We start from the raw sequence: 22702 nt of genomic DNA on the forward strand, positions 1-22702 counted from the left end.
ATCTACTTCCCTCTCCTAGAAAACCACCCTCTATAAGATTGGGGGGGGACAAGTCTCACTGCTCTCTTCCAAGTGCTTAGTGATGGTATACTGCAGGCACCAGATAAATATTTGCTGAATGAATAAGTCAGACACAAAATACAAAAAATATAATAATAATAAATGACCATTTGGAAAACACTAATGAAGAAGGAACTATAAAGTTTTTCTGAGTCAGCATCATTATCCTTTAATAGTAAAACATTAAAAAGATGAAATCTGAAACTCATTTCTAAATTACCCAAACAAAACTAAAATGAGATACATTTTAGTCACTCCAAGCAGACTGTAATTTGGCTAAGAAGCAAAACAAAATCTGTTTTCATTTTAGCATCACCAGCGTTTGACAACATAAATCACTGTCTCTAGCACTCTGGGGCATGAATGACATCTGCGAATTAATAAACCCTTTGATGCTAAAAGAAAACAAGTTGCTCTAAGTTACATCCAAGTATTGAATCTAAATAGACATATAACAAACATTTTTCTCACAGTTTTATCTTTTAAACAATCAGAGAGCAAACAGACCAAAACAGGTTCTGCATGACTAGATTGGACACTTCCAAATCATTTTAAGGGACTGTTTTTGTCCTGTTCTTATTTACTTCCTCCAGAACTTGTGTACTACATGTGGAACACTTACCCATTTTTAAAATACTCTGGTTTTCAAAGAATAGGATTTGATTGATGTGAATGCACTATCTATGAACCGTTAACTTGATCTTTACTCTCCTTTGCACCACATCAAAAATTGAAAATGATCTGTTAACTTTACCCAGCTGTCACTCCCATACTTCCACTATGTAAGTGACGTGTCCCCAATTCCAGTTAAAGAATTTTCCAAACTTGATTTTAATGAAAAAGATGTTGGCTTAGTCACTTGAGCCAGGTCAACAATATGACAATATGATGAGATTCTAAACATTTACTTGCTTGTTCTTGCCCACTGTTTCCAACAATGGACAATTTAGAGACAGATATGTGTGACAAACAAACTTCATCTAATTGTAGCTTCTAGAAAGTGTTTAGACACCTTTAATCTTTCCAAATCTATGTCCCCTCTTGATGATCCTAAAACTCTTACATTGCCCTGATAAATATATTTTATGAGCAATTTGTCCAAAAGAGCTAAATTTATTAAGGTATATGTTATACAAAATAAAATGAACCCTTGTAACTAGTACCACAAACAAGATACTGGAAGCTTTTCCATCAATTCATAAGTTCCTTTGGACCCCCCCTGCTAACCCCACCCCATCCCCACACTCTACCCTAGACACACACCAGCCACAAGCAAACGCCGATCTGCATTCTGTCATTACAGATTAGATTTTCTTGTTCTAGAACATCCTATAAATAACACTGCATGTACCCTTTTTATGTATCATTTACTTTCACTCAACAGAGTGTTTTTGAGGTTCATCTCAGTTGTTGTTTGTACCAATAATTTGTTCCTTTTCATTGCTAAGCAGTTTTCCATTGCAGGCACATGTCAATTTGTTTATCCATCACCTGTTGGTGGATATTTGGTTATTCCCAATCCTTGCCATTATGACTAAAGCTGCTATGAACATTCATTTACCAGTCTTTCTAAGGACGTAAGTTTTCATTCTCTCAGGAAGAAAACTTAGGAGTGAAATTGCTAAAGTCACACTCTAAGTGTATGTATAACTTTCAAGGAATCTGCCAAATAATTCTATGGAAATTCACTAAATATAGGTTTACTTTTGCTTTCCAGATATATAACTTTAATATTGGAATTTTCACTCTACATACCAATTTCCTTTCTCTGCCCCAAAAGATGCTCCCATGTTTTTCTTAATCTCTATGGAAATTCAGTGTACTGAAGTCATCCCACAGGAGGTTAAGAAGCTACTGCTGTACATAGAGTTGTTTTGTTTTAAATAGGAGATACTAAACTAATTAAAGGAAAGAGTCCCTTAATGGACCCCCATGTGGTATGACTAGTAGATCTGGTGAGAAGGAGGTAACTCTATTCTAAGAGGGTTTCTATGAAGCATATTCTCCCATATAAGATGTCAGAATAGAATCTGCTCAATCCTCCCTATAGAAGACCTCAGGGATCCTGTTTCTCCTGCTACAGCTTCATGGGGCCGATCTCTATAAGAGCTGAAGGTTTCCACTAGACTATTTTATTTCCAGAGTATTTAGTATTCTAAGTACCATAAGGGAAGAAAACTGAGCTCTCCTTCAGCATTCTTCCAACTAGAATCTGTCTCAGTGATTTGTCTAGACCAGGCCATGCAGGAATGACAGATACCCATGGCTGACATAAATGTTCTGATTAAATTATTCGCCCCAATTTGGGAATAAAGAACCACCACTCACTCATAAATAAATGCACCTGCAACTCCTTTCCAGATTCTTATTTTCTAATTCATGAGCATATGCCAAGTCGATTATGAATATAAAATAAAATGGACCACACAACTTTTAGAGACAGATAATCCTGTCTCAATGCCATTCACCTGAAAGGGTCTACACTTTCCCTCCTCTTGAATCTGGGCTGGCCTGTGACTTGCCTTGGTGAACACAATGTGGCAGAAATGATGGGTGTGCTTTTGCACACACTCACTCTCTCCCCCTTGCTCTCTCGTACCAGGTGACAAGCCCATGCCAGCCTGCTTAGAAGGCAAGAGACAAGAGGAGAAATAAGCAATTGGCTAGGACCATCCTAGACCAGCCAGTCCTCAATATACTGAGCAGCTCGTCACAGATACTTAAGTGAGCCCAACAAAGATCAGTAGAACTTTCCAGCCAAGGCCAGTCCACATTGCCAACCCATGGAATTGTGAGCTAAATAAATGGCCACAGGTTTAAGCCATTACATTTGGGGGCAGGGGACGTAATACAGCATAAGCTAAGTGACACACTGATCACTAGGGAGATAGCTTCTTTCCCATTAACAATGCATAGATTCCCCTCCCACAACTTTTTCTGTTCCTCGTGGCCTTGACCTTTTATCTACTTTCCTGGTTCTAATGTCTTACTTAATATCTATGCCTTCCTCTACACACCTATGCTAGTTGTCATGGGCTGGAACTGTGTCTCCTCAAAATTCTTATGTTGAAGCTTTAACTCCCAGTTACTTAAGAATATGATTGGATTTGGAGACAAGGCCTTTAAAGAGGTGATTAAATTAGAATGAGGTCATTAGGGTAAGCACTAATCCAATCTGGCTGGTGCCCTTATAAAGAAGAGGAAATTTAGACACACAGAGCATCAGGGCTGTGCATGCACAGAGAAAAGTCTATGTGAAGAGATAGCAAGACAGTGGCCAACTGCAAGCCAAAGACAAAAGGCCGCATGAGAAACCACATCCTGATGACACTTTCTAGCCTCCAGAACTGTAAGAAAATAAATTTCTGTTATTTAAGCCACCGAGTTGGTGACATTTTGCTATAGCCATGCTAGACAACTAATATACTGCTTGCAAGGAGGAAAATATGAAGTTTTCCAGTTTTTCCCCCTTATAATTACTCTGATAATTCCTTTCCTAAGCTTCAAAAACAGTTTTAAATACAAAGAATCCGTATTTGTTGTTTAAAAAAAAAAAAAAAGATTTTTAATGTATATTAAAGCTACCAAATAAAGTACAAAAAATAAGCTCACTTTTTGGGAAAAGGAAGTTATCTCCTACACTCTCATGGTAGGCCCTGCATCCTTCACCTGAAATCCATGTCTTGCTGTCTTGTCTCATTTGTCTAATACTTGTTCCTGCATAGTTAACTTGGGTTTTTCACTCAGTGCTCTAAATCACAGTTCATTAATACATATACATGTATACACATAAGCACACATGTAGCTGCTACTAACTCTTACTCTAATGAGGGGCAAGCAGAAAAACACATGCCTGTATCTCTTACCTTCCCATTGTGAAGTGTCTAGGGGTTAAAGCAGCTTTCCCCGCCCTCCAGGAGCAATCTCTCAGCTTCTATTAGATGAGGACTTTAAGGGCCATCTGGAAATGCTTAAAAAGCAGTGGCTGAGGATTCACAGATAAAGAGTTATTTCCAAAAGGAAAATCCCATATATTCTCAAAGGAATGGACCAGAGGTCAAACATGCTAGAAACAAATGTGAATTATCCCAGCAACCGATCCCCGAGCTGTCTTTCCACCTTCTAACTTCTTCCTGATTGTGATGCCTGTGTCAGAGCTTCCCTCTATAGGCGAGGTTTTTTATTTGTTTACATAATTAAAGATCATGACGAATACAATTAAACATATGCACAAACCAGAAAACAATCTCTAGTTATCACAGCAAATAGGAGATTGTACATTTTCTTTTTTTCCCTAAAGGCTAACTTGGAATTCTAAAGAGCAGCTTTAACCCAACAGCCTGTGTACTGGGTTTGCTCTGAATACCACCAATGCAGTTCTTGTCATTAGGGAGTGACTGTAAGCCAGGAAACCCTTATGGATTATATACCACTTCTGTAATAAACCCCCATGCAACTACATGACTATTCACTGGGTCACTGCTTTGTCCGGAGGTACAATATTCCAATTCAAGAATCACTGCAGGATGAAACAATAATAAAAGAGGAGGAGCCCCAAATAGACAAAACAATACTGGCGAACAAAAAACAAGGTTGAAAGACTCCTATTTTGTGAATTCCAAACGTACTACAAAGATACAGAAATCCAAACAAGGTGGCACTGGCATAAGGACAGGCATATAGAACAACAGAATAGAATGGAGATTCAAAGAAATAAACTCCCACATCATGGCCAACAGACCATCAGGAATGCCATTTGATTTCACCCACATGGAATTTAAGAAACAAAAAACAAACGAACAAAGGGGGGAAAAGAGAGACAAACCAAAAAAACAGACACTTAACTGTAGGGAACAAACTGATGGATACCAGAGGGGATGGGTAGGGAGATGGAAGAAATAATTGACAGGGATTAAGAGGACACTTATTGTGAGGAGCACTGAGTGATGTAGAGAATTGATGAATCACTATCTTGTATGCCTGCAACTACTCTAACAGTGGATACTTGAAGAAGTAGAAATACTGTAAAACATGAAAAGAAAATAGTCAATCTAGACATGGTCTTCCTAACTGAAGAGCAGCATCTGTACACAGTCTGGAATCTACAGGAACATTACTTTACAGAGCCCCAGAGGGCAGAGCACCCCTAGGAAGCAGAAGAGAGGACAACATGGTACCTGCAGCTCCTCAAGGCTGGTCTTTTACAGACTGCTTATTTCTTTACTTTTTTTATGGACGAAAGAGCACAGGGCTGCAGAAGGGTAGAAAGAAGCCAGCCAGTTAAACTAGCAATTAGTTTGGAGCCTCAGCAACATCCATGGGAAAGGAAAACGTGAAGGAAAACACTGAGTATAATAAGAAGTCCCATATATGCACCATCGCCTTCTCAGCAGCAGCTTATAGGAACATCTCCTGCATTCTCCAGATGGGAAAACAAGACTTCAGGCTTCAGAGCTCCCATTCTTACTCCCACACTGTAAGGCATCCAGCCAGGTGAGAAATTAGGAAAGTCACCAGGAGCATCATCTGGTTTTAAAGTAAACTGATCATTGCTTAGGGGTATGGGTTTGACTTCTATTTTCCTATGAATTCCACAGAGACTCTCTGACATATGTCCAATGAGAAACTGTACTGCACCTACCCAAATTTAATTATTCAAGGAATAAAAACAAAAAACAAACAAACAAAAGCCAAAAACAACCATGACTGTCACATGAGCTTCTTGCTGCTTATTTTTTTCTGAGTATGGCCTTCTCTGGGCTACCTGAACGCTCACTGTGAAACCACACATCCTCTGGTAAAACAGGAAGGGTCAGGAGATCCTGTCAGCGTTTCTCACCAACAAAGCCACTGAGTCCTCTTCAAACTGTTCTCCTCCTGCTTTTGTGACACCGATTCCCCACCAAGGGCCACAAAATACGGCAAGAAATGAAGCATCTGATCTGTGAGGAGGTTATGGCCCAAGGTCACAGGCTGGTTCCTCTCCTGGTGGGGGGGGGGGGGGGGGTGGGGCGGTGGTTAGTTTAGCCCTCAGGCTTCAGTAGGTTGCCCTTTCCCACCTGAGCACAGACAAGATGCCTGCTCCTCTTTTATTTCAGAAAAGCAGGTAAGGACTTTCCAAACGTAACCATTTCCACTGGGCTTTTGCCATGGTGCGGTTATATCACAAAAAATTACAAAGACCAGAGAGCTAGAATTTATTTTTCCTCCCTTTTCCAGAAACAGAACAAAGCAACTATTTCCATTCAGCAGTGGGGGGGTGTCCATATTTCAGGCCTGGAAAACACCCTAGATGCCCAACTCAAAATGGGTGTCTGCAACACTGAGGGGGGAGTTCTCAGTGTCTCCACCACACATGGGCCCTGGGGAAATGACACACAGAAGCAAATTTATTATCATAATGACTTCAGTAGCACCATTCACACAAGCTACGTGTGAAAAGCCCAAAGAAACCGAGAAATATAAGGACAATCATTAAAATTTTCTATACAGGACTCTTAGGCATTTTCTAGTAGTTTCTTCCAATCTTTTGGAAAACAAGCCGAAGAAACAACTTCGCTAACACCATAAACTTTTAGAACCTTGCACTGAAACTTTTTTTTTGGGGGGGGGGGGGGGGAGGTGAAAAACAGGACAAGCCTTAAGCACCTACTAGAGCATAAAACAGACTTTTTTTTTCTTTCAAGTGTATCCCACTACAATTTTATGGTTAATACTTTGCTTCTCTGTTTTTTATTAAAGTATAGTTGACTCTAACATTTTAAAAATTTAAAAAGCTATAAGTTTCTTCTTCTTGGGGTTTTTGTTGGTTCTGTTATGGTTTAATTTTCTTTTTCTTTTTTTTTTTTTTTTTTTTTTACAGTCAACAACTATATTTCTACCACCTAGCTTTTTTGAACAGCTGGCTTTTATCCATCCATCTGTCCATCCATCCATCTATCCATCCATCCACTCCTCTTTTAAAAGTTAAGTCACAGAATTCATTACACTTCATCCCTAAACCATTACACTGCTGGCATTTTAATCTTTTCTAGTTGAAGGCTGTGACTTCACAAGAGGAAGGAGGAAAAGGAAGTCAAAGTCCATTATGCACCCAATTTAAAGTTCCACACTGAGATAAATTTGAGATTCTGGCAAGGGACAGAGATCTTCCTGTGAAACCCAGGAAGAACCACGAAGTACAGAGTGCTGACCTCAGCAACTGTTAAGTAAGTTATCTTACCAAAGTGATGGTGTTGGTCCCACACATATCTTCCCTCTTTCTAACCCTCTTGTGAAAAGCAGCCCCTGTTGGCCACAGAGACCAAGAAATAAGCAACAGACAGCCATCCCAGAAATGGAAAGATGGTGAGAAAAATCCTGTTGTTGGCCAAGGTAGAGAATTCTCTCTTCTGGGGAGGACATCCATGGGTGGTAAGGGTGTGCCCTTTTGGTAAGAAGAGGAAAGGATTAGATAATTCTTCCTTTCCTATGTTTTTGCTCTTCTCTTTCATCTTGCAATTCTCCCATAAATCAGAAAAGAGAGAAAAACATTTGAGGCTGGGGTATGCCCACCACTTGGAATGAACTCTAACAGTCAAGACTAAGTGAAGATAATGAAAATGAAAGACCAGGGCTGGCCACTCACTGCCCACGCAGTAGACTTTAGATTTCTCTTAAGGCAGCCCAGTGCAGCTGACTAGGTAAGGGAAGGTGAGAGAGCCACTGTGCAGAAATGTGCCCAGGAATGAATGGTCTGTTCATGTTAGAGCGTTCCCAGAGCATCCACAGGGACCAAGGTAGGTACAGCAGTGACACAGGAGAGAGTCCCTGGGGCAAAAGTTATTTCCAACATTCTCTTCACACAATGTGATTCTAACAGTCCTTCCACAGAGAGGTGGGCTTTGAAGTCTCTTCCCCTTTAAAATTGGAAAGGTTTAGGGGCACCCGGGTGGCTCAGTCAGTTAAATGTCTGTCTGCAGTTCAGGTCATGATACCAGGGTCCTGGGATCAAGCCCTGAGTCAGGCTCCCTCCTTAGCAGGGAGTCTGCTTCTCCCTCTCCCCCCACCAACCCTCCACACCTCACTGGTGCTCTCCCTCAAATAAATAAAATCTTAAAAGAAAAAACTGGGCAGGTTTACAATTCACCTATAACCAAATAATTTGATGGAAATGATGCAACATGACTTCTATGGTCAAGTCATAAAATAATGCTGCTTCCACTTTGTCAGCTGGATTATCAACCAGAGCCCATGTAAGCAGTCCAGCTGCCCTGAAGCCACCGTGCTGTGAGGAGGCCCATGGTTGCCTAGGAAGAAATACCATCTGGAGAAATCCTGAGTCTATTTTGAAAGAGGGGCAAGTCAACCATGAGCTACTCCAGCCTCTTGTTCTTTCTGATTCAAAGGCCATTAGAATGTAACCACTAGAGTGACCCCAAGCCAGAAGCGCCCAATGGAGCCCTACCAAAACTCCTGACCCACAGAAGAAGTGAGAGGTGAGGAACGCCTGGGTGGCTCAGTGGTTGAACATCTGCCTTCAGCCCAGGGCGTGATCTTGGGGTCCTGGGATTGAGTTCCACATCAGGCTCCCTGCGAGGAGCTTGCTTCTCCTATGCCTCTACCTCTCTCTCTGTCTCTCATGAATAAATAAAATCTTAAAAAAAAAAAAAAAGTGAGGTAAAAAGGTGACCACTGTTGTTTCAAGCCATGGCATTCTGAAGTGATTTCTTTCACAATGATCAGTAACTAAAATAGAAACCCAGAATACAAACTGAATCATGAGGAAACCTTAATTCACTTGGAAAATCCAAGTTTTTGAACCTGGTATCAATATAGCCACTACCTGCCTTTCTTATTGTGTATTTAGTACTCCAGCCTCTTCAGTTTATATGCATGTACCCGAAGTTTTCTAGAACCTTCTCCCTAACACACATACTATATACATATACACACTTTTCCATTACCTAAAAAGCCTTTCGTTTCCTCTTCTAAATCTTCCTATATATTACTCTTCATTCATGATCCACTTTCCTCCAAAAAGTCACCCTAGGATTCTGCACTCTTAAAAGTTATCAGTGACATCTTAGCTGCCAAACTCAATCATTTTATTTATTTTGAGAGAGAGAATGTGTGTGCTCTCAAGAGCATGGAGGAAGGGCAGAGGGAGAGCAAGAGAATCTTAAGCAGGCTCCATGCCCAGCACAGAGCCCAATGTGGGGTGCAATCTCATAACTTGAACCAAAATCAAGAGCTGTACAACTTAACTGACTGAGCCACCTAGGCGCCCCCAACCCAATCATTTTAATCAATCTGTGACTACAGAGCATTAGGTTAATCCCTGGATCATCAAAAACAGATCAGCTCACTTTCCTTGGAAAACTATGTCGCCTCATATTTTTAACAAACAGAGTCAGCATTCCTGAATCTCCCAGCTTGGTAACAAAGTCTTATTTCAAAAGAAGTAGGCCTCTTACCAGAGTTTTTCTATAACTTTCTGAAGTTGCACAGCACCACTAGCCAAATGTGGCTTTTGAGGACTTGAAATATGGCTGGTCTGAACTGAGATTTAAGTATAAAACATATACCAGATGAAAGAAATGTAAAATCTCATTAATAATGTTTATATTAATTAAATGTTAAAATAATAATTAGGATGTCCTAGGCTAAATAGATTATTAAAATTAATTTCAACTATAATCTTGGACTTCCCAGCCTCCGCCTCAGGCTGCTATAACAACCAATTCCTTTTTACTTTTTTAATGAGGCTACAAGAAAAATTGGAATTATATATGCTGCTCACATGATATTTCAATTGGATCGCACTTCTGTGCTCTACTAAATTGAAGGCACCCAAGGAAACACCATCTATACTTGCCTAAAAAGTTTGTGACAAAAAAATACTCTTAAAGGCATAGGTGAAATATTAGGTAATACAATTAAAACAGATGGTTAAAAGAATGAAAAATAACAGAATTAGTATGTATGCTTGGAAATACTACTACCAAGAGTAATTGTCAAATCATACAATATCCTTGCCTCCTTTTTCAGGGCACTAAAATATTTATTCAAGATGACATTCATCTAAGGAAGCTTTGAGATTTCAGATTTTATTTAACTTTAATATACATAGAAATTTTACTCACTGAAAATTACCTATGTATCTCTCCATACTGTATTCTCTTTAGGACTTAGATATTGGAAACAGCAGATTATTACCTTCTCTATAGAAGACAGTGCATTTAAAGTGCTTCTGAGGGTGCCTGGGTGGCTCAGTCAGTTAAGTGTTTGCCATCAGCTCAGGTCATGATCCCAAGATCCTGGGATCAAGCCCTGCATCGGACTCCCTGCTCAGCAAGGAGTCTGCTTCTCCCTCCCCCTCTGTTCCTCCCCACTGCTTGTGCTCTTTCTCTCAAATTAATAAATAAGTAATCTTAAAAAAATAAAATAAAGTGCTTTTGAAAGTGCAGAAGACTTGTCCCAGGAAATGGTTGAAAGCCTAAGAGATGAAAAACAAGTCTTTGGGAGTGAGAGAATGATGTGGCATGCTGCTAGGTAGAGCAGATAATCCACTGTCCTGTCTAGATACCACTGGGTCCCTTTTCACTGTCTTGTGCGCCCATCGTTCAGCTTACATGTGCTTTGCTTCTAAGTGATGGCACTTGCAAATTTCTTCAGAGGAACACCCCTTAACTACTGAAGCTGCTTTGCCCAAAGATGCAAAGAACCAAAAAGCTCCCATGTTCACAGCCAATGGTTGATGCTGGGATAGCAAGCCCAAGCTCCTTGGGCTGGGGCAGAAGGAAGAGGTTCTCAGGGGCAATTATGCTCCAGAGCACTCCTCCAAGATCAGGGCTGAGGAAAGGACTTTGCTCGAGTTATCCCCCTCCTTGGTTCTTCCCTCTCCTTGTTTCTCCCGGGAGCACTGCCTTAGTAAGACACTTGTGCAAAAATCCCTCATCTCAAGTTTGCTTCTGGGGAGCTCAGCTCAAGACTCTTGTCATGCATGAATGGGCTCTAAGAAAACATGAAAACAGATTTTTGTTGTACCAGGAATAAGAGCTTCTATGTATAATACTTAAGGGTTGAAAATAACTACACTACCCACAATTTAGTAAGAATCATCTTTGCTCCTAAAGAGGACTGTAGCAATGCTAGAATGCAAGTCTTTGGTCTAAAAAAAGATGCTAACGCTGGCCAATATATATATGGCCAGCATCAGCATATATCTATATGCACATAGATATGTATATGCATATATATGTATACACACACACACACACACACACACATATATATATATGGCTGTCACTATATATCTATACCTACAGCTCTAGGTGTGAGAGAAGTTAGAAGAGCATGTACGTCTCCAAAGTAGAGGTAAAAAGAAAGAGAAGTCAACATTAAAGTTAGTGAGCTTCATATCTGGTGTTGTAAATTCTGTATATAATCAATATTTAATAAAAATGATTAAAAATCATTCAGAAAGCAAGCAGCCCCAAATTAGGTAAATCTTCCAAACTGCAATACTGGAGGAGAGAAGATATCAAAAGGTTGTTTTCTTTCTGTCCATGAAACTTGAAGACCACCTTTGGTTTGACCAGACATAAATTCCTCTTTATCAAGAGTTATCCTGAAGCTAGAAATATAATGGCAAGGATAATTAATCCCAAAATAGTCATTTGGTCTCTATATAAATATTTTCTATTTTAGGAGTTTATGCCTAACACTTATAAAAAGCCAAGTTGAATGCGACATAAGCAAGCAAGAATATATACACCTTGTGCCATTACAGGCATTAAAACATATCCTGAATGCCTACTGTGCATGCAACAGGCCGACAACATTTAGAACCCATGCGCAGTCAAAGATACTCATGATGGGAATCATGGAGAAATAAAGCAGGTGTTCAAGACAAAACCAGAAGAATGCCAGCTCCCAGGGTTAGAGGTTTCCAATTTTAAACATGGGAAGACATTATACAAGACTAAGATTTCAATTCAATGTAAAAAAAACCCCAAAACAAAAAGCCTCAGAGTACAAGATTCCCAACAACTGAATGTTGCAAGAGCTCAACTATTTTTTAATAGAGGATGAAGGGAAATAAGAGAAGAAATTCTCTCTTTGGGAGGAGGGTAAGACTGAGGTAGGGATGATCAAAACCTGGTGACATGTGGGGCCCTGATTCAATCAGATCCTATGTGAGGTGGAAATGGAAAAAGAGCCCACAGACCACATTAGCGGTCTTAGAACCAGAGTCCATTCAAAGCTTTTATAAAACCAAGTACATGGCATTTATACCACTTCATAGAAACTTCTTCTTGGAACTTAAAATATTTAACAAACAACTTCTAAGCTGTTTTTTTAAACTTTTGAATCAAGTGTTTATTTTCACTAAGCACATAATTCTTCACGTATAATAAGCTGATGAAAATTATTTTTAAGAATAACAACTATTATGCAGAGACAGTGAGCAGTCCAGAAAAATGTAATAAAGGCTAAAAAGCAGATGTCATGTCTACACTGATTTAAAGTCCCTGGAGAATTATTTTGCCACCCCCTACCCCAGCACTGGTTTGCCTGCTAAAACATGGTTTATGAGTCACCCGTGGGAAGCAGTAAAATACAGTGCCCTTGACTAAAAATAGGTAGGGACATTCAATAATAAATCTACTTTCCTGATATTCTTGTGTCACCATGAAATACTGATCACTTAGAGAAGTGTGATTCTTCTCTCCCCACACAGAAAGGCTAGAAGAAAATCAGCCACAGACTCCATTAGAAGCTAACACGGTATATAACAGGACTTGCAACATGATGGGAAAAAATAACATTGATTTTAAATGCCTAGAGCCTGGAGTTCACCTATCAGGATAAATAGTAAAGTTGGTTATCTTTTTTATAACTATAAAGTGACTCCTCATCTGTTGAAGAAATAATACATAGTCCAAGTGTTTCCCTTATAATGGCAATCAGAAAATAGGAATTTGATTGAGAGGTCAGAAGAGAACACTCTGTCATAGTCACCATGATCCTGGCTCTAGAATAAAGTATTGGCAAGTTATAGTTTATAAATAAAGAATTGGCCATATAAAGATATGTCTGGCTCCCGTTTCAGAATATCTTTGAAAATTTGTAAAATGGAACTCTAAAAGGCACTGGGAGAATTTATTTCTGTCATCTCTACAGGTAGTTTCCCACAAAATGGACAGTGGGTTCTAGCTGACAATGAACACAGTTGTGATTTTTTTTCCCCACACCTATGGGAATCTTCTTAAACAATACTTATCTAAGACTGAACACAAGTCATACATTACTCCTCAGAAAGAACTGCAGAAAACGTAAACACTATCTGCTTTGCTCACTAAATGGAGGCAATCCTACCAGACAGCAAGTAGAAAATCTAGTAAAGGGTAAAGTGGAATGAATGAACTAGAACCTGGAAAATACCAGAGGATTAACACTCCACTGCATGAAGGAAAGTATCTATGAATCCGTTTTGAGAGGCACCTCAAATAGGACATCAGTAGAAATCAAGGAGGATTCAATTTACACATGGAAAGTTCCAGAACCCCACAATTAGAAACTCTACCACAGTGTGCAGAATACTCACCAGGTAGCTCTGGATGGACTGCGAGTGATGTCCACTTAGTTAAAATCACAGCACCGTCCTGTGAAGCAAGCAGACACAGGCCAGAGAAAAATCAATGTGAAAGACCTTTATGACTCTCATGTAAAAAAAAAAAAAACAAAAACAGCTTTTTTGCACATCAAAATAAGAATACATAACATTTAAGAAAAAACACATCAGAAAGGCGCATTAATATTTTAGTAACACTAGTTTCCAAATGAACAAAGGCACAAAGTCATCAAATCAGAAAGATCACTGCTATGCCAGCCTACAGGGCTTATACACCCTTTTTACTAAGCTGCTGATCTACTATCAAGATAATTAAGGAGCAATTGAACAGAGCCATCTAAGACCTTTTAGAATATAATGATCTGTTTCTGACAGACAGTAAAATGTCCTTAGATGCACTGTAATTCTAAGAAAAAAATCTGTTCAACGAAGAGCAGTGCTGAACACTAAAGATTTACAATGGATTTCCATCTATCCACCAAAAAAATGCATGTTTTATTGCATGTTTTTTGTCTTTGTTACTTAATAAGTTATTTATGTAGATTCAGGATTTGACATTGGATTTCTGGTTTGGTGGAAATTTAAATTTTGAGATCTTTCCAAGATGGGGTTGGCAGGGAATGGGGGTGGGGGGAGGGAGTTCCAGGTGGTATCAGGAGAACACAAAAGTTAAGAGGAAGTCCATCTGCATTTGAGAAGAATAGAGGCAGAAAATTTGGCAGTTGAGACACAGGAAAATGAGGTCTGTACAATTTAAACTGGGATACTGTGAACATCATCAATGATGTATAGAGATTTCTACAGTAGGTTCTGAGGTAGGATGGTACATCCACAGTGCAAAACTATGCCATTAAAAGAAGCAAATGAACTTGGATGTATATGGACAGATGTAGAAAAAAAATCAGGTCATAGTATTAATTTTTAAAAACTCTAGTAGAGTAATAAGTGTACTATGACCCCACTGTGTTAAAATAAACCTCACTAGTCTATGTATAAACATTGTTAGACGCAGAGAATATACCTGGAGGTATAACAAACAAGTGTGGCTGCCTCTGGAGAGTTGGTACTGAGGAGAAGTGAAAAAGAAAGAAAGGAGGCATCTGGGTGGCTCAGTTGGCTAAGCCTCAGACTCTTGGTTCCAGCTCAGGTCAGGATCTCAGGGTCCTCTGAGCCCCCATATCAGCTATTCTCAATGAAAAGTCTGCCTGTCCTTCTCTCTCTCCCCCTCTGCTCCTCCTCTCTCCCCTACCCTTGCACACCTGTCCACTCTCTCTCAAATAAAATCTTTAAAAAGACAAAAAAAAAAAAAGAAAAGGACCTTTGCATTTTATTTTTTAAGATTTTGTTTATTTGGGAACCCTGGGTGGCGCAGCGGTTTGGCGCCTGCCTTTGGCCCAGGGCGCGATCCTGGAGACCCGGGATCGAATCCCACGTCGGGCTCCCGGTGCATGGAGCCTGCTTCTCCCTCTGCCTCTGTCTCTGCCTCTCTCTCTCTCTCTCTCTCTCTCTCTGTGTGACTATCATAAATAAATAAAAATTAAAAAAAAAAAAGATTTTGTTTATTATTTGAGACAAGGAGTGAGCAAAAGACAGAGAGCACAAGCAGGGGGAGGGGCAGAGGGAAAGGGAGAGGGAGAAGTAGTGCTCCCCTGAGTGCTCCACTGAGAGGGGAGCACAACCGTGGGGTTTAATCTCAGGACCACGAGCCAAAGGCAGATACTTAACCAACTGAGCCATCCAGGTGCCCCAGACCTTTGAATTTTAATCTAATATTTCACCATTATATAATTTTTTACCATGAAGTCTATTATTTTTATAATTGAAACTGAAAAAGAACCCAATTCATCCCTCTCTGTAGAAAGAAACATTCCATTTAAATATACAGAATTAGAGAATATCCAGTATCATGTGCACATACTTACTGATTTAGTGAATATTTACTATGACCAAGGCTCCAAGCATGGATTGTATTATCATATTTAATCCACATAAAAACTCTAAAATGTATATACTGTGATTATTCCCATTTTACAGAAAACTGAGAAGTGACTCTTCAGAAATCACACAGAGCTGGCATTTACCCCAGGTACCTTGACCCATGTTTAGCATCCATGGTACTGATTCCTCCACAGCACTTACCCTATTTTCATATTACATTTATATTTGTAATGAACTATTGTAAGAAAGTATTGAAAACCATCATGGATTGCCCCAGTGCCTAGCACAGTGTCTAGTATCTAGTGTGCTCAGTAAATCTTGAACAGGTAAATAATTAGGTTTCCCATCTATAGCTGGGAAATTGAACTACATAACTATGCCTCCTGGGAGTATCAAACAAGCTGAGTTCTTTTTGACTTTTTGACTAATAACTCTACTGTTTAATGTTCCTCATCCTGAGAAACCACTTGCCACCCTATAACAAAAGACTTGAAGACTAGAAATGTTTTCCTTTGCCTTCTCTAATTCTCTGGTCACTACCCAGCATAAAACTAATCCATCATTCCATAAACCTTTCTAATTCTGTGCATGGCTAGGATACTGCTACATTTGAGAAAGCCGATGATGACATACTTAACTACAAAGAAGTAAAATGGTATAAACAGTTTGTCATAAACTGTTTAGCTATTGGCATATGGCAATATGGCAGATGAACTACTATAACTGACTTGGTGTTGCAGTCATATGAATTAAGGCATCAACTTACTGCCTTGTTCATCCTAATAATATTACTGCAGATGTTAAAGTATATATATGGGTCCTTGGTAAAGGAAAGACTGTGTGTGCAAGTGAGTGTGTATAAGTCTCCGGATGTCTGTGTTTATATGTCTTTGTATAAGTTTTGGTCTTTCAAAAGTGGAATCTTTTTCTATAACATAGAAGAAACCTAATAAACAGACAAAATCCTCAAATCCTAGAATCCTATTGGTGCTAATAAAAGCTGGTTTTCATTCAACAAGGGTGCCAAAACTATTCAATGTGGAAAGAATCTACTCAGCAAATGTGCTGGGACGACTGGATATCCACATGCAAAGGAATGAAGGTAGGCTCCTACCTCACACCATACACAAATATTAGCTCAAAATGGGTCACATGTAAATATAAGAACTAAAACTATAAAACTCTTAGGAGTAAATATAAGAGTAAATCTTTGTGATGGTTAGGCAATGGTTTCATAGATATGGCACCAAAAGCACAAACAATGAAATAAATTATTTGACTTCATCAAATAAAAAGTCTTTGTGCTTCAAAGGTCACAGTAAAAAAAGAGAAAGGACAACTTACACGAAAAGATTTTTTGCAAATCATTTATCTAATAAGGGACTTGTATCCAGAGTATGTTAAGAACCATTACATTACAAAAAGACAACTCAGTTTAAAAGTGGGTAAGTGATCTAAATAAATATTTCTCAAAAAAAGATACACAAATACAGGAAGAGATGCTCAATCACCAGAGAAATGCAAGCTAAAATCACTATATTACTTCACACCCACTAGAATAATTATAATCAGAAGACAGATTATAACAAGCATTGGTGAGAATTCAGAGAAATCAGAATGCTCATACATTGCTTGTGGGAATAAAGTGGTGCAGCCACTTTTGAAAGCAGTCTAGCAGTTCCTCAAATGGTTAAACATAAAATTACCATATGGCTCACTAACTCCACTCCTAGGCATGCACCCAAGAGTAATAAAAGCATATGTCCATATAAAAAAATTACATGCGCTTTTTCATAGCAGCATTATTTATAACAGCCAAAAAGTAGGAATAATCCTAATGTCCATCAAGTGATGGATGGATACACAAAATATCGGTGGAATACAAGGGCATTTTACTCAACAACAAAAGAAAGCAATGTGAAGATGTCTGATATCATGGATATCACTTTAGAAAGCATCATACTGAATGAAATAAGTCAGTCACAAAGACCACATGTTCTAGGATTCTATCTATATGAAATGTCCTATTCTAGGCAAATCCACAGAGATAGAGAGCAGATTAGCAGGTGTGTAGGCCTGGAGGGGCATTGAAGACAGGGAAGGACTGCTCGTGGGTGCAAGCGATCGAAGTGTTCTAAGATTAAACCACGGCAATGGTTGCACAACTCTGAATATACCAAAATACTGAATTACACATTTTATGTGGGTGAACTTTATGGGACATAAATTGTATTTCATTAAAGTGGTTTATTAAAAGGCTGCCTCTCAGTGCATCTGCCCGTGAATATTAGTAAGCTTCTTTCAAAAATGACAAAGCACTTATTCACACTCTTCAAAGAAACCCAGTAAGTGGTGAATATTTCCACTTCCAGAAGATTAGCTGTCGTAATTCTCCACAGGATTCCTTGTGATGGGAAATACACACAATCATTTCTACCCTCACTAAAGAGGAGCACATGCATGGGACTGCTTCTAAACCATAACAAAGGACCAACATCTTCCCACAAACCACCAGTAAGGACAGATGCCACAGTGTTGACGATATGGTTTTATTTCAAAGCAACGGGGGAGCTGTCGCCAAGGCTGAAGTTTCTAGTTCTCAGTAGAGGAGGAAGAAATTTAGAAAACTTCGAGGTGACATTGCCAGACCAGTTTTCGCACATCTATGTACTGAACACAAAAGGACTGGCATTTAATACTCTCCTGAAGATATTCAATATTGAGATTTTTGTTTTCAAATGAAGAATGACCGAGTAAGACTGAATCAACACAGCATCTTTTCACTCTGATCTGCTATTGAACATGAAAATGATTGTTTTGTAAGCAATGTTTGAGAAGAGTCATGTGAGTTTGTGCAGCATAACAAACCATCTGAAACCTTCGTTGCTTAAATCAATAACTATTGTGGTTCACAGAGTGATCTCAAGCTTGCAAGAATGGCAAGAGATCAGGACCTAACATACAAGCACTTTTCAAGCCTCTGCAGTGTCTGATGTGCTAATTTAGCTTTGGGCAAAGCTAGTCACGTAGTCAAGCTCACATTTAAAAGATGTAGAAAATAACATCACCTTTTGGTGGGACAGGGCACCCTAGCACTCTACAAGGGCATGGGTACAGGGAGGGGAAGACTTTGTGGCCATTTTTACAATCTGCCACAGTATCGTATCCCAACATGGAACACACTGCCATTGCAGCTTACATGTAAAATACTGATAACTTACAATGGTACATGGGGAGATAAGATACGGTGCATGTTTATTAGCACTTGTCTTCTCTTTATGGAAAAGTGTGTCATTTTTCTATTGAAGTATATCACTATAAATATAGTTTCATAGCTATTTACCACCGTTATGTTATCATTTGGCCACACAGTTGCTGTTTTGTTTGGTTTTTTACCAGTTACATTTTCTTTATGAGCAAATATATTTAAATGGAAAGGATGAGTAACAAGTTCAGGTCAAAGTTTTGGCCAAACCCATAAAAGTGACTCATGAACAACCCAAGTATAGAACCCTGTTGGGTAGGGCAATATTTCTCAAACTTTAATATCTATACAAATCACCAAGGTATGTGCATGGTATGTGCATGAAATGCAGATTCTGTTTGGGATAGGTCTGAGGTGGGACCAGAGATTCTACAACTCTAACAAGCTCTCAGCTGATGCTCATGATTCCCGAACACACTTAGAGCAGCAAGCAAGTAGAAGGGCAAAGGCCTGACCATCAGAAAAAGCTGTGGGCAACCTTTACCAGCTGTATGGTCTTAAGCACTGACCTCATCTCTCAGAAACCATCTCCTCCTCTGTAAAATGCAGGTCGTGTGAGGACGCACCTAGGAAGTCTGGGTCAGGATGAAAGGAGATGAAACACACACTAAGTACCTAGTGCCAGCCAGAGAGAAGGGCCCAATACTGGCTTTGTCTTCTTTCATAGTTAACGACTTCCCAAATAGTCCTTGAATGCAACTGTAGGTTAAGAAAGGTAAATGGGCAGGCCAAAAAGACACTGCGTTAGCCCCCAGGGGTACCATGTCACAACACTAAAAGTAACTGGATTTTAGAAACATGTATCGCCAATGCAATCACATTTGATATTTTTTTGCATATATGGATTAGGTTTGTCTCTTCAGAGTCACCCAATAAACATTTATTGAGCACCCACTGTGTCCCAAACCCTGCTCCTGGCTCTGAGGACAGGACAGTGAACAAAAACAAAACTCCAGGTCCTTACTGAGCTCACACTCTCTAGTTCTCTGTCTCCCCAAAATAAACTCACTCTTCTAGGCTGTACTGGGAAGGCTGCCATGGGCCTGATCTGTCTACATACATGTTTAAATGATCACCTTGGGAACCTGTGAGGTTTTAGCTGGTTGCCAACATTTAAAAATGGGTGATTTCATATAAATCTCTGGAGCCCCAGCTTCTCTTGGAAATCTGGAAGATACAGCATCACAGACTCAGGGTGCTGTGGGTAAGCCAGCTGCAGCTGAGAGGCAACTGTACCTTCAGAGAAGGCCTGGGTTCCCGTTCCCCACGGCCCCCCACCACCACCCAACTCTTCCACCCAGACAACTCCCTCACCTATGTTCTCCTGCTGAGTTCGTGAGCCCTAAATTAAAGGCCTACTCAGCAACATGTATAAGCTTGGAAGGAAGGGGATTCCACCTCCCTGTTCTGCATATTCTTCCTTTAGCATCACGCAACAAATGTCCTACAAGGGAGCAACTTAACCATTTGTTTGCCCCTCGGTGAGTCTACAACTCCCACTTTGAGAAACCACTCTAAACTCTGCCCAGAAAAGTTAACAGCTCCTGTCATTTACTGTGGCTCATCAGCCTTAAAATTATAACTGGGGACTCTTTATAGGACATTATGAGTTATTTTTGGATTTTTTTCCCTAAATAATGATAATGGTTTGCAATTACCCACCTACATTCTTTTGCCTGGTTGCCCCTGTATACCAGTTTTCTAGGACTGCAGAACAAACTGCCACAAACTCCATGGCTTCGAACAACACATATTTATTAGCTCTTAGTACTGGGGGCCAAAAATCTGGCACAGTTGCTGGGTTCTCTGTTCAGAGTCTCACAAGGCTAAACTCAAGGTGCCTTCAAGGCTTTCTTTCTGGAGGCTGAGGAATAACTGGCTTCCAAACTCAGTCAGGTTGCTAGTCAATTTTATTTTCTTGTAGTCATAGCATTGTGGATTTGCTTCCTTACTGGCTATCAGCTGGGGTATACTGTCAGGTCCTAGATGCCACCTCCACTCCTTGCAACCTGGCCCCCACCATCTTCAAAGCCAGAGATGGAGAATCTCCCTCATTTGGAATCCTTCTCTCTTTGAATCTTGCTTCAGTCCTTTATAGAGGCTTAGCTGATTAGGGCAGGTCCACCAAGGTTAAGCTCTCATTCTTAAAGCCAACTGTGTGATGCAACATAACCTAACCAGAGAAGTGACATGGTTTCAGCCCTGGGGATTAGACAGGGTACACACACCAGTAGTTTGGTGCAGTGGGGCCATGTTAGAATTCTGCTTCCTACATCTAGTAATTGAGAGCATGCATTTGTCTCCACATGTGGTTTTCTTCGCAAGCTGGGAGCTGAGGTCATGTCACAAAAGAAGCTAACTGTCCAGCAGAGAATATATGAAAGTTAAAACCAGAGTGTATATTTAATGACTCTTACATTCATTGCCAAAGTAGTTAAGGTTCTTAGAATTCCACTATCTAACCCCAAGAATGTATGAACTCACCAAATTCCAAATCTACAGAAGTTTCTCCCCATTCACTTAAACTGAACCATTATGAAATTAAGTATCTAGAATATTGACATTCTAGGAAGAGGAGGAGGAAAAAAATGAAGCTGAAAAACAAGCACATACTTAGTACCTAGAAGGACCCAAAAAAAAAAAAAGTTTTTAAAGATAAGTGTCCAAAATAATGCCATGGACTGAAATTTTTTAAATTAAATTAGGTTATGTTTTCTACATGATGTCAACAAATTTAACTGCTTTTTCACTCAACAGACTTGATTACTTGTTAGTTTCACAGAGGCAACATATACAAAACCTCGCTAAAGGAAAAGGATAATTAAAAGCATGCTTAATATATTTACAAGCACAACACATATTAGTTTTATTTTTACAGAAGAAACTAAGAAATCTCCCTTTGAAAACATTAGGTTAGAGAACACTGGCAGATTAAGAACAGATGATAGTATTACCAATTAATGAGAAATTACTATGTCCAGGTATTACTCAGTGTTTTGTGTGTATCAACTCATTAAATCTCACCAAACTCTATAGGTAGAAACTTTTTACTGAAGAGGACACCAAGGCACAGGGTGCTTACATCCCTTATTTAGAGGCATGTGGTAAGTGAGCAGGGCTTCAAACCCTGATGATCTAGCTCGAGCACCATTACTTTTAAGAGCTGCATCTGCCTTTGACACATCAGTGCTTCCAGTGTTGTGAGACAGGGGCACTTTCTGCACCTACTATGCAGCAGAGGTGGTGGCTAAGTACACATGCACTGCACTCAGATCAGGCTCACGGCCGTGGCCAAGGGACAACTGGGCACCACCACCCCACCAAGGGGTGCATCTCTATCATTTGCATAAAGACACCCTATATACCAGTAGCAGCCTTCTACAAGGAAAGCTATAAAATAACTCATTCTGCTACTGCCTAGATCTTTATTTGAAAGGGAGAGAGGGTGAGGAGAAAGGAAAAAATATAATCCTTCTTTACTCCTTCCAAATCCACCGTTTTCCACTACTCTGCATTCTGAAATTCAGAGGTTAGAAAAGACAGAACAAAGCAAAAGCTAACACCATAAGCAAAGAAGAAAATCTACTGGCTCTCTTTCTGTTTGTTGAGAAGAAAGTGAGCTTTCCTCTAGGTCATGAGAAAGGAAAAGATCTATAGGTAAACAATCTCATACTTTTTCCATCAACTTCCATCCAGCCACCAGCAGCACAGATCGATCCCCTTAAAAAAAAAAAAAAAAATGCTTAGCAGTTGTAGTAATAGGTCACCTGGAGGTGGAGCTGGGGTGAGGGACACAATGTTCCATCTTGATTTTTGCATTA

The 22702-nt window shown here is 39.6% G+C and overlaps 1 protein-coding gene across 12 annotated transcripts in view; it reads right to left on the reverse strand.

Moving 5' to 3' along the window:
* PLCB4 (phospholipase C beta 4) overlaps positions 1–22702 on the reverse strand; it is a 422433-nt gene that overhangs the window by 246783 nt on the left and 152948 nt on the right. For 10 of the 12 annotated variants that reach the window (XM_049100261.1, XM_049100262.1, XM_049100260.1 and 7 more), the window contains one exon: positions 13652–13709. The exons of 1 other annotated variant lie outside the window; for it this stretch is intronic. The gene's annotated coding sequence lies outside the window, so the exon portion shown is untranslated. Of the gene's footprint in view, positions 1–13651; positions 13710–22554; positions 22602–22702 lie in introns of all 12 variants that reach the window. One more of the 12 variants, XM_049100264.1, reaches the window with a different exon arrangement.

The sequence above is a fragment of the Canis lupus genome, chromosome 24 (assembly GCF_003254725.2).
Source record: "Canis lupus dingo isolate Sandy chromosome 24, ASM325472v2, whole genome shotgun sequence".
NCBI lineage: Eukaryota > Metazoa > Chordata > Mammalia > Carnivora > Canidae > Canis > Canis lupus.